Below are 17,900 nucleotides of genomic sequence, written 5' to 3'. Positions count from 1 at the left end.
ATACATTCTCTTACTTTATAAATATTAAATTACTAAACGTTTAAAAGTTAAAGTAATAAATATGATAAAAATAAAGTTGATGATATAATAATTTTTATAAAAAGGTGAGGGTCAAATTATACATTTATTTATAAAAATGTCAAAATGTTTACATTAATTCATATTTATATCCAAAATTTTAAATTTTAAATAATAAAACTAATTTTTTTTCATTTTATTTCTATAATAGAAGAAACTAAATTGAATTTAAAAAGTTATTAATAAATTATAATATAGTTCTTAAAGTTTTATTTGGCTAATAAAATAGTCTTTAAAATATATATTTTTATTTTAATAATACTTTTTAATCTCTTTATTTACTTTTTATTTTTATTTTTATACGTAGTTTAATAAAAATTTAAAACATAAAAAATATAGTATAAAATATATACTATTTTATTTTATTTAATGTTATTAATATAAAATATAATTTTTATCAGATCGATTAATAAATTAGTATACATCACAAGTTATTTATTATATAAGTAAATAAAATAAAATAACATCATCAACATATATTTTTAATAGTAAATTTATTGTGCAAAACTGTTTTAATTTACTGCATAACATGTACAGAGGTGTCCGTAATGATAACATCATCAACATATATCAAAAGGGCAAGAAATTCATTATCCACATGTCTGGTAAAAAGGCAGTAATCATGAACAAATTGAACAAATCCCAAGAATTGAAGAAAATGAGTAAATTCTAGGTTCCATTGCCTAAAGGCCTGTCGAAAGCCATAAAGATATCTTTTCAAAAGATATACCTATCCGGGAGCAGCCTTATAGTAGCCTGCAGGTGGCTGCATATAGACCTCATCGTCTAAGAAATCATATAAGAAAGCATTATTAATATCAAGTTGAAAAATGACTCAATTCATAGAAGTAGCTAAAGATATACAAATCCTAACAGTGACAATCTTAGCTACAGGAGAAAATCTTTCTTTGAAGTCCAAACCTTCCACTTGACTATAACCCTTTGCTACTAATCTAGCTTTGTATTGATCAATCTCTCCATTAGGGTTGACCTTAGCCTTATAAACCCATTTGGACCGAATGACATTCTTACCTTTAGGTAAGGATGTAGGGATCCAAGTTCCATTTTGTTCAAAAGCCAAAAGCTCTTAGTTCATTACCTCAATCCAGTTTGGATCAGTGGAAGTTTGAAGAAAGGTATGTGGTTCATGAATTAGTGAAATAGAATTGAAGTGTGATAGGATGGAATGAAGTTGATGGAGCATTCATGAGGTGAGCTTGAAACAAGATTGTTAATAACAAAATCTTACATCCAAGAAAGTTTATTATGAGGCCTAATACTTCTTCTAAGTGGTGGAAACGAGACACAAGTTTTCAGTAATAGGCGTGGGTAGATCAATCAAATTAGTATAAGAGTGAAAAAGAGTCATTATTAAAACTAGATGTGACTGGATAAGTATTGATAGTATCATCATCATGAACCATAGGAAAGATAGAATTGCCAACAGGAGACTGACTTAAATTTTTGAAAGCAAAATGGAAGATTGATTCATAAAACATAACTTCTCTACTAATGATAATCCTTTTTAAAGATAATTCTTGCAATCTATATTCTTTTTGAGTAGTAGAATAGCCCAAAAGGATACATTCTACAGCTTTAGGATCAAATCTATCCCTTCTAGGACCATTATTAACAGCAAAGCAAAGACAACCTATAGTTCTTAAATAATCATATCGAGGAAGTTTATGAAAAAGTGCCTCAAAAGGAGTTAGCCAATCAAGCTTTTTAATCGGTATTCTATTAAGAAGATATGTAGCAACTAAAATGCATTCTGACCAATATGTTTAGGAAGTTAGCTTGAAATTAAATAGCGCATGCTATGTTCAAAATATGTTTGTGTTTGATCTCGACCATACCATTTTGCTGAGGAGTTTAGGGACATGTGGTGTGGTGAATAATCACTTTAGACATGAACAACTGACGGCATTTGTCATTAACAAACTCTCATGACTTTAATTTTGTTCCCAAATTGAGTTTTTAACATATTGAATAAAAAAGCATAAGATAGAATATGCTTTGTAATACCCGGCTAGACTCCGGTATCGGAATTCCTACCGTCTGATGGAATCTCAGATGTCGGAGACCTCTACAAGGGTAAAAACCATGTTTTCATAAAATGTTTTAATGTATTTTATGGTTTTAAGCAAGAAAAGAATTGAGTTTTTGAATGAAAAAGACCAAGGAGGCATTTCCAGGTTCGGCCGCCGAACCTCAAGTTCGGCCGCCGAACATTGGATAGTTTAGGGGGGGGCAAGTTAGGCTTCCGAAAGTTTCAAAGGTTCGGCCGCCGAACCTCATGTTCGGCCGCCGAACTTGCAAGATTTTTGGAGGCACTTTAGGCTGCCGAAAGGTGGTCTGGCAGTCCCTATATAAGAGCTCCATGGCCGAAACGGGCGAGTTTTCTCCCCATTTTCGGCTACGGTGAGTTCTTGCTCTCCCATGGTTCGTTTTTGATGTTTTTCCTCCGATCTTTAGAGTTTTAACGAGTTTTATCTTGATTTGAAGATATTTGAGCAAAAGAGCAAGTTTTGGAGCTTGGAGACCAAAGAGTTGAGATCTCCCCCATCTCCAAGTTAGGATCGTTTCTCCTCTAGATCTTCAAGAGGTAAGCTTTGATCCTGCCATTCTAGTATGTTTTAAACAAGTTTTATGAGTTTTGTGGGGTAGAGATGCATGTTTAGGTTATTGTTGGTTTTATGGGTTTATGTTGAGTTTTTGACCAATGTAAGTTGTATATGCATGTTTGATGTGTTGTAGTTGGGGTTTAAGATAGTTTGAAACCCCTAGGAGCTTATATGCTTGAGTATGCATGTTGTAGAATAGGAAAATGCATGATTGAATGAGTTGGGAGGCGTTTATGCATGTGAAAGGCTGGATTCTGCCACTTTGGGAGGACCCAGGTTCGGCAGCCGAAGGCTCTTTCGGCCGCCGAACCTGCCTGTGGAGGCCAACTTTTGGCTGCCGAACCCTGCCCCCGAAAGTGGACTTTCAGCTCTGGAAGGGACTTTCGGCCGCCGAAGGTGCCGCCGAACATGCATGAGTTTCGTCTCTGGAGGGAACCTTCGGCCGCCGAAAGTGCTGCCGAAGGTGCATGACTTTCGGCTCTGGAGGGACTTTCGGCCGCCGAACCTGCCGCCGAAAGTGCCCTGTCCAGCCTTCCTTTGCATGATTTCTATGATTTTTTTCATGGTGTTTTAGGGAGTTTTTGGGGAGTATTTTAGAGTCATGTTCATGGATGTTTGGTCCCTCATTTGAGTCCACCTGTGTAGGTTCGGACCCGAGGAACCGAGGACCTCAGCAGTGAGATAACTGCTCCAGAGTCATTTGAGCTAGCCTAAGGTGAGTGGAATAACTCTTTATACTTTAAAGTAAATAAATCAGTTCTTAGCATGATTCACGCATCATGAATGCCATGAGATATACTAGGGTGCTTGCATTAGAATTCACGAATATGTTGCATTGCATAATATAATGATGATGTGGATGGGTGTTGGATGATCCTTTAGTCCTCGTATGATATGATGTGATATGATATGGTATGGTATGGAAGTCCAGGTCGAGGCCCATTCTACGCCCCTGACACTATGTTAAGAGAAAGACCAGGTCGAGGCCCATTCTACGCCCCTGGCACTATTGGGTATGTTGAGGACTATTGGTGACAAAACCATCCTTGATGTGATTTGTCTGTGATGTGATGCATTCCATTATAGCATATGATTTAAATGTTTTATTATTCTGCTCACTGAGCTCTAGTAGCTCACCCCACTCCCTTAACCCCAGGTTTGCAGGTACGGAATAGACTAGGAGGTCAAGAAGAGTAAAGTCATGGTCATGTAATAGCTAGTGGTGGACATGATAAATATTGAAATGTAATGAATAGTATTAGTTAGTTATGAAGTGTAATGATGATATTGAGGATTATAGTTGTGCTTGACCCTAGTTTGTATGTTAATCCCTTTGTTTACATGATCTTTCAAATGTAATGGTTTAATGATGTTTTAAGTAAGTCAAGCTCACTATATGTTATGTTACCCCATTGGAGCTTTGTTGAGGACTCCAGTGTGGGGTTGATGATTATGTATATGAATAGTGCATGCACAGGTTGAGTTTGATGATTGAATGAAAAGAAAAGTTCAAAATTTTTATGTATGTGTTGACCATGTATGTGATTAAACAGGTTTACAGGATGAATGTTTGGCTTGCTATGGGTCCCGGCGGCCTTAAGCCGATCTGGATCCTATCGCCGGTAGCGGTCCGGTTTCCGGGTCGTTACATGCTTAGTCTTTTAACTTAATTATGTAAGTCCAAGTAACTTTAGTGTTATCATCTATAATCGTAATAAAGAATTTTACACCAGTTATAAGCGGGACAACAAAAGGTCCCCATAAATTCACATAAATGAGTTCAAGAGATTCTGATGTGGCATTAGTATTACCATGAAAAGACAATCTGACCATTTTGGCCAATGGACAAATAGAGCAATAAGATTCTTATCATAAGAATTTGCAAATTCAGAAATATATGTCATTTTATGATAAGATATATGACCTAACCTAACATGTAAAACAAAGAAAGAAATTTGAGTAACAGAATTAGCAAAAAAAATTAGACTCTTTATTATACTTTGTAGAGATATTTGTATTTACAATGGACTTTATGAACAGAGTATTACAAGTAGATGTAACTAACTCTTAAATATTAAAATACAGAAACTTGTGTAATCAAGAATATAGAGACCATTAACTAGCTTTCCAATAGCTATCACAGAGTTATTCCTCTGGTTCTGGAAGAAACAACAGTTTGAGTAAAATTATAATTTTAATGCAGTATCCTTGAGAAGTTTTGGCACAGAGAACAAATTTAAAGTGAAGTTAAAGATTAACAGAACATTTAGTAACTGTAATGTGTGATGCAAAACAATAGTGCCAGTGTGAAAAACTTTTGTATTGAAATCATTTGGTAAGTGACTGTGATAGGCAAATTAACTGGCAAAATGGACGACATTAAATATGCATATCGTGTAATGTGGTCAGATGCACCAGTGTCAATAATCCACATCTCATTTCTTTATATCACAAAATAACATATTTGAGTAAATGAATCAACACTATTATTAACTATAGATTGAGGTTGAGAGACATTACCGAAGTAATCAAAAGGATTGTATGTTGATGGATGAGTCGAGTGTGAGCTCACCGTGTTCACAGTAGCAACTGTCTTACCTTTGATGAGCTTGTTGATAGGCGGTTGTCGAAGCCATAAAAAATAAACCTATTAAACAATCAACAATAAACTTGTAGATAGTGGCAATAGGGTCGAACCACAGGGAATTGACACTAAAGATCTTCCTAATAATAACCAAGATGAGTAAATAACAAATAATTAAAAGATGGGGGTTTGATTTGATGATTAAAATTAAATAGCAAAAGAAAGCAATAATTTAAATAGATGAGAATTTCAATGAGAAAGAGATTCTAGCTAAAGTGTGAGTCTAATTCAGTTTGTTCAGAATTGATCATTGATTATTAAAGACTCCTATTTGATTTCAATAAATCAGTTTTGGTTGTGGAAGACGCTTCTCACAATCCAAATTCTTCCTTAGTTCTAGTTTGATTAGGAAACGTTCGCTAAGCAAACACTAATCAACAAGTTGCCAAGGAACGTCCTTGGGGCATTGTAGCATCGAACAACTGTTGATTGCATTAAGACTTAGAAAAACCCAATTCTATCCTTGCCAACCGCGTGGTCAAGTTTAGATTATGCAACTTGATTAAATGTGTATTTGAACAACCTAAGCAATTACGGACCTAAATCATTCAAACAATATTACTTAAGCAATTTAAAAGCAATGGGCCCTTATTGATTCTAAAAGCAAAGTAATAATTATGGAAAAGATCAGTTTGCATAAATATTGAAACAAACAAGAGTTCAACAATGGAGTATTAAACCTCCCAATTCATCACAAATCTGAATATTCTCAACTTCAACTAGAAAAGAAAAGAGTTTAGCCACTCATGGTGGACTAAATACACAAAAAAGATGAAAGGAAAAGAAAAAGGAAGATGCTGGAGAGTTTCTGGCGAGTTCAATTCCTTAGCAGAAGATGCCTTTGCTGGTTTGGAAGTTGCCCTTTTATAGTTGAAGAGTTCCATCCTTCTAGGGTTTTGAAACCCCTTTTTAATTTGGCTTGTGACTCCTCTTTTGATGTTGAATTTAATTGCAACTGGAATTCCTTAGGTGAGAAACTCTTTCGTGGCTCTTGGAATTGTTTTGGTAGTGATTGAGTTGGATTTGGACTTCTGAAAACTTGAAATTCGGTTTTCTGAACAATTTCCCGCTCTGCTGTATTTTCTGCTGTCGAAGTGATTTGCCCTGCGATTTGACCAGTTTCTTCAAGTGATTGGGCAAATCGCTGACCAGATCGCTTCTCTGTGAGTCAGTCCTCTATGTCTCTGCGAGTGATTTGGCCAGTGATCCTCGCGTTTTTTGGGCAAATCACTTGCCATATCACTACTGCCTGTTGCCTCCGGGTTTCTGCTTCAGCTTGATCTGGGCAGTGATTGGAGCAGATTATCTGGTGATCTTGGGCAAATCACTGGGCAAATCATCCTTTTGTAAATTTTCTGCATTTTTTTCTCCCATTTTCCAATTTCTTCCTTTTCTGTAAAAACAAGATCCATAAATTAAACTGAAAAATGTGTAAATAAGCAATAATAATTATGATAAAAATGTGGCTAAATTATACTTGATCAAATACCCCCACACCTAGCTTTTTGCTTGTCCTCAAGCAACAAATAACTTAGCCAATCAAGTCCCCTTTTTCCTTAGAGCCTAAGTACCATTTAATCAGCCCCCCTAGACTCCTAATCTGAATTATCACAGTATAGAGTACATGCACTAAGGTCATCCTCTCCTTTCCTTGTTTCCTTTCACCTACCATGGTCAAGAGAAAGGTTTTTGAATCAATTATGCTTAATCCTTTATGTTAGTTTTAATGCAACCCCTAGGAGTGACTTGCCCCTTTTCTCTTCTCTATTTCTTTTTATTTTTGTTTTTATTTTCATCAGCACTTATTCTTATCCTTGCCTAAAAAAGTCACTAACCTTTTTACGCGATTGTGTACATGGGTGATACACCCCCGGTTACTCAGTTAGTCATTTGTTCAAGTGGCTACTAGCTCTGTTCATAGTCTAGACCATCGAAACTTATTTGCTTGAAAAAGTTACTGACCTTTTTACGCGATTGTGTACATGGGTGATACACCCCCGGTTACTTAGTCAGTTACTTCTCCAAGTGGCTATTAGGCTCAGTTCATAGTCTTAGACCATTGGAACAAGTTTGTGATTAGTGCTTTGTGCTGGTTTTTCATGATAATTTGGGCAAATCAGCTCATAGGGAGTTACACTAACTTTGTGTTTGCATGTATTTGTATTTTTATTTCCCTTGACCTTAGCAAATTTAAGGATTCAATTCAAGAGAAAAACTCCCTAAGTGAAGGTAACATACTGTGAATGATTCAATTTAGGCTTAAAGGGGTGGCAAATCAATGGGGTCATGAGATAAGGGCACTCTTTCAACTTTGTTATCTATGTTGAGTAGAGCAATTAGCTACAAAATTCTGTGTGTGTGTGCTAGGAGTGTGAAAAAAAATTCTGGTGTGTGCAAAAAGGGGTGAGAACAATGCAAAAAGAAACAAAAAGAAACAACAAGAAGCAAAAAGATGGTGTAATTAATGAATAAATACTCTCCAGTACCCCCACACCTATCCCACATATTGTCCTCAATGTGTGAATAAACATATAGAAAAAATGAAGGAGAAAAGGGAAAGGGACTCCCTGGCCTGTGAGTGATTTGACCAGTGACTTGGGCAAGCACTGGGCAAATCACTGGGCAGATCGCTATCTGTTACGGTGCTGGGGCAGAAAATGGTCCACCAGCAGGTCCAACAAGTGCTCCATCCTTTGCATTCGATCTTCAATCCTTCTGAGACGAGCCTCTACTGTCTGGTTGGGGGCTTCGTCTTCAGGTGGTTGAGGAGCATCCTGCTGGGGGGCTGCTGGAGGTGGCTCATTTGCTGGTTCCTGCCCTATTGCTTGTGTTGCCTCATCTGCAGTATCTGCTATAGTGGCTGGCTGCTGGGTGGTGGTGCTTATGGTGGCTTTCTTCCTTCTGAAAACACGCTCATGGCGTGGCATTACTGGACCTGCAGGTGCAATGGAAAAAACATCCCCCACCTTACAAAGCAACCCCATATCATCCAATGTGCGTAGGTCCAAGGGGGTTGTTTTGGGGGTGGGGGAAAGGTCAGTATATGCTGGGTGCAATAATTTGAGATTCACTGCAATGGCAGTGATCAAGGGGCCAAAAATCAGTGGCCTGTTATACTGAATGATGCTAGATAGTTGGGTGGCAACCCAGTATCCCAGATGTATTTTCCTATGTGTGTGCATACACCAAAGAATATATAACTCAGTTCTGGTCAAGATGTTGGAGGCATCCTTCCTCCCAGAAAATGTGTAAGCCAGGAATCTGTGGAGGTATTTCAGGCTGGGGTTCTTGAGGTAAAGGTCCTTGGACCTTGTTGGTGAGTAGGAGTCTGGTGGATTGTCACTTAATTCCAAGTACACAGAGCTTGGATCAAACTCAGTAGGGAAGTCCCAGGTGGACTGAGGGCATTCACAGCCCATGGCTATGCCGAATTCCTGCAGGGATAAGCGAAATCGCTTTCCCAATAACCTAAATCCAATAGTGCCTGGTGTGTGTATGTTATGCATGGCAGGTTTATCAAAATAGAACGTGGTGAAGAACTCATGTGTGAGTTCAAGGAAGGAGGGCATGCGCAGGAGGAAAAAGGTGTCCCAGCCAATAGCAGAAATTAGAGAACGTACCTGGGAATGGAGTCTCAGTGCTCCAAGGGTGGCATGGTGGATATATTTACCTGGGTGATATGGTAGGGATGAAACTTTAAGCAGCCTGGTGCGCTCAGAAATTTTGTTGAATGTCAGTGATTTGACGATGTGATCTGGGTATGCTGGCCTGGGCAAATCACTGGGCAAATTGCTGGGCATATCACTGAGTGTGTCGCTAGGCACATCGCTAGGCACATCACTTGGTAAGTCCACGGGCGCATCGCTGGGCACATCGCTGGGCATAGCACTGGTGAAATCAGTAGGCGCATCGCTAGGCACATCGCTGGGCATAGCGCTTGGCAAGTCCGTGGGCGCATCAGTGGGCACAGCGTTGGTGGAATCAGTGGGCGTACCACTTTCTTTGAGTCCTGCGGGATGTATGGCAATGGTGGGTTCCAGCTCTGATCTTGGTGGCGACTGTGTTCTTGGCCGTTTGTGGCTGTGGCCGGTGGGAGTGGTGGCTTCAGGTAGCATTTCGCCCGCAGGGTTTGTCTTCGGGTCTATTGTGGATGGTGGTGGCGGCGTTCTTTGCCGTTTCTTTTGCCGGCGATATGTCTGGGCGGCCGGTGAGTCGGTGCGTCCGGTCGCTGGTTCAGTAGCCGGTGGCGTTTCGGTGCTGGTGGTGGCTGGTGGAGTGGTATCCCACGCTTCATCGTCACTGTCATAGGGGATGGGTTTCGGCAGCCCTAGTTTCTTCCACATGAACGGTCCGCCGGTGGCCTTCATCTTGATTCGGACCATGGTGGTCTTGAGTTCGCCGGTGGGTGAGTGGTGGTCGGAGAGGGGAAAGCTTGAAGAAGTAGAAGAGATAAAAACAGTAGTTTAGCGTAAAAATTAAAAATAAAAGAAAAGACTATTTAAAGTAATTAGGGTATGTGATCTGCCCTGATCATTTATTGTTGGCCCTCTGGATTCTTGACAGGGTGATTTGACCAGTGATTTGGGTAAGCAGTGGGCAAATCACTTGGCCAGATCGCTTCTCCTTTGCAGTTGCTGGGCTGGTACTGTTCACGCCCTTTTCTGATGATGTGCTTGATTTTGCGATTGGACCGGTGATCTTGGTCAAATTATCTGGGCAATTGGGCAAATCACTGCCCCGATCACTTGTGACTATGGTACATTCAGTCGATTTGCCCAGCGATTTGGGTAAGCAGTGGGCAAATCACTGGGCAAATCACTGTCTCTGGGCTGCCTACCAGTAGCGCCCTGTTTTCTGTCTTGGGCTGGACTTCAGTGTCTTGCTCAGCAGTCTTGGGAAGGGGGATCCAAGGGAACCTCCTCCACAACATGGACAGTAAAACCTTCATAGAATCTCTTCAAACGATGCCCATTAACTTTGAAAACTTTGCTAGTTTGTGAGCTCCTAATGTCAACAGCTCCATGTGGATAGATATGTTCAACTAAGAATGGTCCAATCCACCTAGACCGAAGCTTCCCAGGGAATAATTTGAATCTGGAATCAAAAAGTAAGACTTTATCACCAACCTGGAAGTGTTTTCTGGAGATATTCTTATCATGGAAGGCTTTAGTCTTTGTTTTGTAATCCCATGAAGCTTCATAGGCATCACGCCGGATCTCCTCAAGCTCTTGAATTTGTAATTTTCTGTTAACTCCAGCTTCTTTTTCATCAAGATTACAGCTCTTCACAGCCCAATAGGCTTTATGTTCAAGTTCCACAGGTAGATGGCATGCTTTCCCATAAATCAGCCTATATGGAGACATCCCAATTGGAGTTTTATATGCTGTTCTATATGCCCATAAGGCATCATTGAGGCGTGTACTCCAGTCTTTGCGATTTGGGCAGACCGTTTTCTCCAAGATGGACTTGATCTCCCTATTTGATACTTCAGCCAGCCCATTTGTTTGAGGATGATAGGCAGTAGATGTTCTATGGATGACATGGTGCTTCTTGAGGAGAGTTTCTACTACCTTGTTGCAAAAATGGGTGCCTCGGTCACTGATTATGGCTTTGGGCAGTCCAAATCTTGAGAAAATGTGGGATTTTACAAAATCACCCACTGTTTTTGCATCATCAGCTCTTGTTGCTTTGGCCTCAATCCACTTGGACACATAATCCACAGCAAGTAGTATGTAGGTGTTGCCAAAGGAAGGTGGGAATGGTCCCATGAAGTCAATGCCCCATATGACAAAGATTTCACACACCATAATGGGTGCTTGTGGCATTTCACTTCTTTTGCCAAGGTTTCCTGTTTGTTGGCATCTTGCACATGACCTACAAAATAAATAAGCATCTCTAAATATGTTAGGCCAAAATAATCCACTTTTAAGGACTTTCAAGGCTGTCTTGCGTGGCCCAAAGTGACCTCCACAGCTGTAAGAGTGGCAGAAAGTTAGGACGGATGTGATCTCATGGTTTGGGATGCATCTCCTTATGACTTGGTCTGCACAATGCTTCCATAGGTAAGGCTCATCCCACACATAATACCTTGCCTCTTTCTTGATCTTGTCTCTTATGTGTTTGGACAAATTAGTGGGCAAATCACCTATGGCAAGGAAATTAACAATATCAGCATACCATGGTTCCTCTTCTTGGACAGCAAAGAGGTGCTCATCAGGGAAAGTCTCATTGATGGGGCATGTCTCCATCTCGGTCAGAATTCTGCTGAGGTGGTCAGCCACAAGGTTCTCCTTGCCTTTCTTGTCACGGATCTCCAAGTCAAACTCTTGTAACAGCAATATCCATCTCACCAGCCTTGGTTTGGACTCCTTTTTCTTGATTAAATACCTTATTGCAGCATGATCTGAGTATATAATCACCTTTGTACCAAGTAGGTAGGGTCTAAACTTTTCCAATGCAAACACAACAGCCAGCAACTCTTTTTCTGTGGTGGAATAATTGCATTGTGCAGCATCTAGGGTGCGTGAGGCATAGTGAATGACATGAGGAGAGTTACCTATACGCTATCCCAATACTGCACCTATAGCAAAGTTGCTGGCATCACACATGATCTCAAATGGAAGGGTCCAATCAGGTGGCTGGATGACTGGGGCAGAAATTAGGAGTGATTTGATCAAATCAAAGGCTGATTTGCAGCTGTCATCAAAGTTGAATGGTACATCCTGCTGTAACAATCTGCAAAGAGGCTGAGTTATTTTAGAAAAATCCTTGATAAACCTCCTGTAAAAACCAGCATGTCCAAGGAATGATCGAATCTCCCTAATGCTAGTTGGGTAGGGCAGATTTTTGATGGTGTCGATTTTGGCTTTGTCCACCTCAATCCCTTTTGCTGAAACAATATGGCCTAAGATTAAGCCATGGCTGACCATGAAGTGGCACTTCTCATAGTTGAGAACCAAGTTTGTCTCCAAACACCTTTGAAGTATCTTCTCCAAGTTGGCTAGGCATTCATGGAATGAGTTGCCATACACCGTAAAGTCATCCATGAAGACTTCAATGATCCTCTCCACATAGTCAGAAAAAATGCTCATCATGCACCTTTGGAAAGTGGCTGGTGCATTGCAAAGACCGAAGGGCATCCTCCTAAATGCGAATGTGCCAAATGGGCATGTGAAAGTGGTCTTCTCTTGGTCTTCTGGTGCAACGGGGATTTGATAAAATCCAGAATATCCATCAAGGAGGCAGTAATGGCTTTTTCCAGCAAGTCTCTCAAGCATTTGGTCCATGAAGGGCAAGGGAAAGTGGTCCTTCCTTGTGGCTGTGTTGAGCTTCCTGTAGTCCATGCAAACTCTCCACCCATTTTGTACACGAGTGGGTACTAGCTCTCCTTCAGAATTAGGGACAATGGTAATCCCGGTCTTCTTTGGTACCACATGGATGGAACTCACCCACTTACTGTCAGAAATGGGGTAGATTGCCCCAATGTCTAGGAGCTTCACAATCTCCTTCTTTACAACCTCCATCATAGGTGGATTCAGCCTTCTTTGTACCTCACGAACAGGTTTGCACTCATCCTCCATAAGTATCCGATGCATGCATGTTGAGGGTGAGATACCCTTTATGTCCTCCAATGTCCACCCAATTGCCTTCTTGTGTCTCCTCAACACATCCAGGAGCTTTTCCTCTTCTTCTTGGCTGAGCTGGTTAGAGATGATTACTGGAAGTGTATTTCCAGCTCCCAAGTAGGCATATTTGAGGTGGTTAGGCAAGGGTTTCAGTTCTGGTGCATTTTCTGTCTGCTGGTTTTCTGTCTGCCTGCTGTTTGATTTGAGCTGTGATTTGAGCAGATTTTCTGGTGTTCTGGGCAAATCACTGGGCAAATCGCCCACATCCAGCAAGTTACAACAGTCTGTTGTTTTGTCTGCTTCAGAGATGTTGCTGTCCACTTCTCCTTTCCTGCAAAGACTTTCATAAAGTAAGTTTTCTTGATCAAAATCAAAAACTTCTTGACTTAAATTATCAATAACATCAAGTCCATAAACATGAGAAACATCATTGGGGAATTTCATGGCATCATAAACATTAAATTTGATAACTTCCCCTTCAAACTCCATAGTCAATGTGCCATCATGCACATCAATTTTTGTTCTTGTTGTGCTCAAGAATGGTCTCCCAAGTAAGATATCAGAGGTGGTGTTGCTCTTGTCTTCCTCCATGTCAATAACATAAAAATCTGCTGGAAAGACTAATTGGTCCACTTGTACCAACACATCTTCTAGCACTCCCTTGGGGTAGACAATGGATCGGTCAGCCAATTGGATCACAATGCTGGTGCCTTTGAGTGTACCTGCATTTAACAAGTTAAAAATAGACAGAGGCATGACATTTATTAAAGCTCCAAGGTCACACATGGCCTTCTTTATTCCCACATTGCCTATTTTGCATGAAACCGCAAACATTCCTCTATCTTTGCATTTGACTGGTAGTTTCCTTTGGATGACAGCTGAAACACACTCCCCCACACTTACCTTTTCACGTTCAGCAAGTTTCCTTCGGTTGGTGCATAGCTCTTTGAGAAACTTGGAATTTGTTTTACAACATCAAGTAGGGGAATGTTGATTTCCACTTTGCGGAGTGTCTCAAATATCTCCTTTTCCTCTTTCTCCTTTTGGGACCTTGCAAATCTCTTTGGGAAGGGAGGAGGTACCTTGAATTTCTCCATAGGTTGTTGTTTCTGCCTTTGGCTGGATTCTGCCTGGTCTGTTGATTTGGGCAAATCACTTTCTGCCTTCTCTGGAGAATTGGGCAAATCACTGCTGGACAGCTTAGTTTGCCCAGCAATCGGGTCAGTTTCTACAAGCAAACTGGGCAAATCACTGCCCTGATCACTTTCTGGCAGAATTTCTTCCATGCCCTGTTTTTGCACTTTTTCAGCCCTATTGTCTTGCAACTCCTTTCCACTCCTCAATGTGATGGCACTAGCATTTTGCCTTGGATTTATCTCAGTTTGGGAGGGTAGCTTTCCTTGTGATTCAATTTTGTTTAAGGATGAAGCCATTTGCCCCATTTGTTTCTCAAGATTCTGCACAGTATTTGCCAAATTTTTCACAATCTCTTCAAGAGATGCATTAGAATTTTGAGGTGCAGCTTGAGCTTGGTTTCTTTGCTGGTAACTTGGATATTGCTGTCCCCTTGCATAACTGAAATTTGGATGGTCCCTCCAACCTGGATTGTAAGTATTTGCATAGGGATCATACCTTCTTTGCCCATTAAAGCCTCCAACCGCATTGACTTGCTGGTCCTCCTCTTGAAGGGAAGGACATAGATCAGTTGGGTGGTTGTTGGCACATATTCCACATGTCTTGGGCTGCTGAATCTGCTGGACTTGTTGGGTTTGACTCACAACAAGGCTACGGACATCATTGGTGAGTTCAGAAAGTTGGGATGATAAAATGGAATTACTCACCTCATTCACATTCCTTGTTGGCAGCTCTTGGTCTCCAAATTGTTGAGAAGCTGCAGCCATGGAGGAAATCAAGTCCCTCATCTCTCGAGGTGATTTTTTTTCAATTGTTCCTCCACAGGCTGCGTCAATAAATTTTCTCTCCGAGGGTAGCAAACCTCCATAGAAGTACTCAATGAGAGATTGGTCAGAAATATCATGCCGAGGGCAGCTTGTGCACAACTTTTTGAACCTCTCCCAGTACTCATACAAACCTTCAGAGTGCTTTTGCTTTATGCCACTTATTTCTCGACGGATGCCTATGGCTTTTGAGGTTGGAAAGAATTTTCTCAAGAATGCTCTTACCATATCAGCCCATGATGTGATGGATCCGGGTGGCAAGTAGAATAACCATTCTTTGGCATAGTCTTCAAGGGAAAAAGGGAAAGCTCTAAGCTTGATATCATCTTCTGGAATGCCTTGAGGTCTCATAGTTGAGCACACAACGTGGAATGCCTTCAAATGCTTGTGAGGATCTTCATTTTCTAGGCCTCTGAATTTAGGAAGGAGATGAATCAGCCTTGTCCTTAGCTCGAATGGTGCTGTCAATAGGGGATATTCAATGCATAAGGGTGCTTGATCTCCTGCTGGTTCAGCCAACTCTCCGAGAGTTCTTTCCCGTGGCTGAGGTGCTTGGATGGGCACGTTTCCAGCTTGAATTTCAGCTTCTACATGTGCAGCAGGTGGTGCTGCCATTGCTGGATTTTCTGCCATGACCAGAAATTCAGTTTCTGGTAAAAATTCTGCTGTAGCAGGTGCGGTGGTGGAAGTTTTTGCTGGTGCAGAAATTTCTTCAGCAGGGGCAGTAGGTGGTCTGTGAGATGGTGTTGTTGATGAAGATGGTCTTGAGGCTTGGTTCCTCAAATTTGCTTGCTTCCTTAAGCTCTTGGCAGTTTTTTCAATCTCGGGGTCGTAAAGAAGATTGTCTTTACGGCCAGACCTGGTCATAAAGGGAAAATACGTTAGTTTAAATCAATTCTCCGGCAACGGCGCCAATTTTTGATAGGCGGTTGTCGAAGCCGTCAAAAATAAACCTATTAAACAATCAACAATAAACTTGTAGATAGTGGCAATAGGGTCGAACCACAGGGAATTGGCACTAAAGATCTTCCTAATAATAACCAAGATGATTAAATAACAAATAATTAAAAGATGGGGGTTTGATTTGATGATTAAAATTAAATAGCAAAAGAAAGCAATAATTTAAATAGATGAGAATTTCAATGAGAAAGAGATTCTACCTGAAGTGTGAGTCTAATTCAGTTTGTTCAGAATTGATCATTGATTATTAAAGACTCCTATTTGATTTCAATAAATCAGTTTTGGTTGTGGAAGACGCTTCTCACAATCCAAATTCTTCCTTAGTTCTAGTTTGATTAGGAAACGTTCGCTAAGCAAACACTAATCAACAAGTTGCCAAGGAACGTCCTTGGGGCATTGTAGCATCGAACAACTGTTGATTGCATTAAGACTTAGAAAAATCCAATTCTATCCTTGCCAACCGCGTGGTCAAGTTTAGATTATGCAACTTGATTAAATGTGTATTTGAACAACCTAAGCAATTACGGACCTAAATCATTCAAACAATATTACTTAAGCAATTTAAAAGCAATGGGCCCTTATTGATTCTAAAAGCAAAGTAATAATTATGGAAAAGATCAGTTTGCATAAATATTGAAACAAACAAGAGTTCAACAATGGAGTATTAAACCTCCCAATTCATCACAAATCTGAATATTCTCAACTTCAACTAGAAAAGAAAAGAGTTTAGCCACTCATGGTGGACTAAATACACAAAAAAGATGAAAGGAAAAGAAAAAGGAAGATACTGGAGAGTTTCTGGCGAGTTCAATTCCTCAGCAGAAGATGCCTTTGCTGGTTTGGAAGTTGCCCTTTTATAGTTGAAGAGTTCCATCCTTCTAGGGTTTTGAAACCCCTTTTTAATTTGGCTTGTGACTCCTCTTTTGATGTTGAATTTAATTGCAACTGGAATTCCTTAGGTGAGAAACTCTTTCGTGGCTCTTGGAATTGTTTTGGTAGTGATTGAGTTGGATTTGGACTTCTGAAAACTTGAAATTCGGTTTTCTGAACAATTTCCCGCTCTGCTGTATTTTCTGCTGTCGAAGTGATTTGCCCTGCGATTTGACCAGTTTCTTCAAGTGATTGGGCAAATCGCTGACCAGATCGCTTCTCGGGCTTTTTGCAAAATTAGGGTCGGGGCTATTTTTATTTCCGAATTTGGGGTTAAAAAAATTTTATTTGCGATTTTGGGGTTTGACTGCCACGCGGCAGCCGAAAAGGACGACTGGCGCCTCTTTAATAGGCGCCAGAGCCTGGCGCCACTTTAAGTGGCGCCAGGCTCTTTTTTTTTTTTTTTTAAATGTCTGGCGCCACTTAAAGTGGCGCCAGACAATTGTTTTTTTTTTTAATTATTTTTATTATTATTTTTAATTATTAATATATTATAATAAAATATTTATATTATATTAATTTTTTTTATTTATATTATATTTTTATAATAATAAATATTTTTTATAATTTTAATATATTAATATTTAAAAAATTTTATTATTAATATTTAAATAAAAAATTACTGGAATTATATTTGAGGAATATAAAATTGATATTATAAAAATAATTCAATCATATCGTATAAAGTGATAAATTTTTTTATTATTTTAATATATTAATACATTAATTCTGTAATTAAATAGTATAAATATTTTGTATACAATTAATGTTATTTTATAACTTTACAAAATACTAAGCGTAATTATAAATAATTATTGTAGTTATAAATAATTATTATATTATCTTACTATTAGATATTATACATACGAGAATTGAGTTATTTATAATTTATTAAAAAAATAATTAATTAAATTAATTAAATTTATTATATTTGATAAATTATAAACAATCAGGTGATCGCATGCAACATTTAAGTAGCCTATAATAATATTTTATAATTCTAAATAGCAGTTAATAAAAAGTAAATTTAATTTTTATAATTTTAAATATTAATATTTATTTATTTATTTTTATAATTATA

The sequence above is a fragment of the Manihot esculenta genome, chromosome 5 (genome assembly GCF_001659605.2).
Source record: "Manihot esculenta cultivar AM560-2 chromosome 5, M.esculenta_v8, whole genome shotgun sequence".
In the NCBI taxonomy this organism is placed as follows: domain Eukaryota; kingdom Viridiplantae; phylum Streptophyta; class Magnoliopsida; order Malpighiales; family Euphorbiaceae; genus Manihot; species Manihot esculenta.
Note: the sequence above shows the minus strand (reverse complement) of the source record.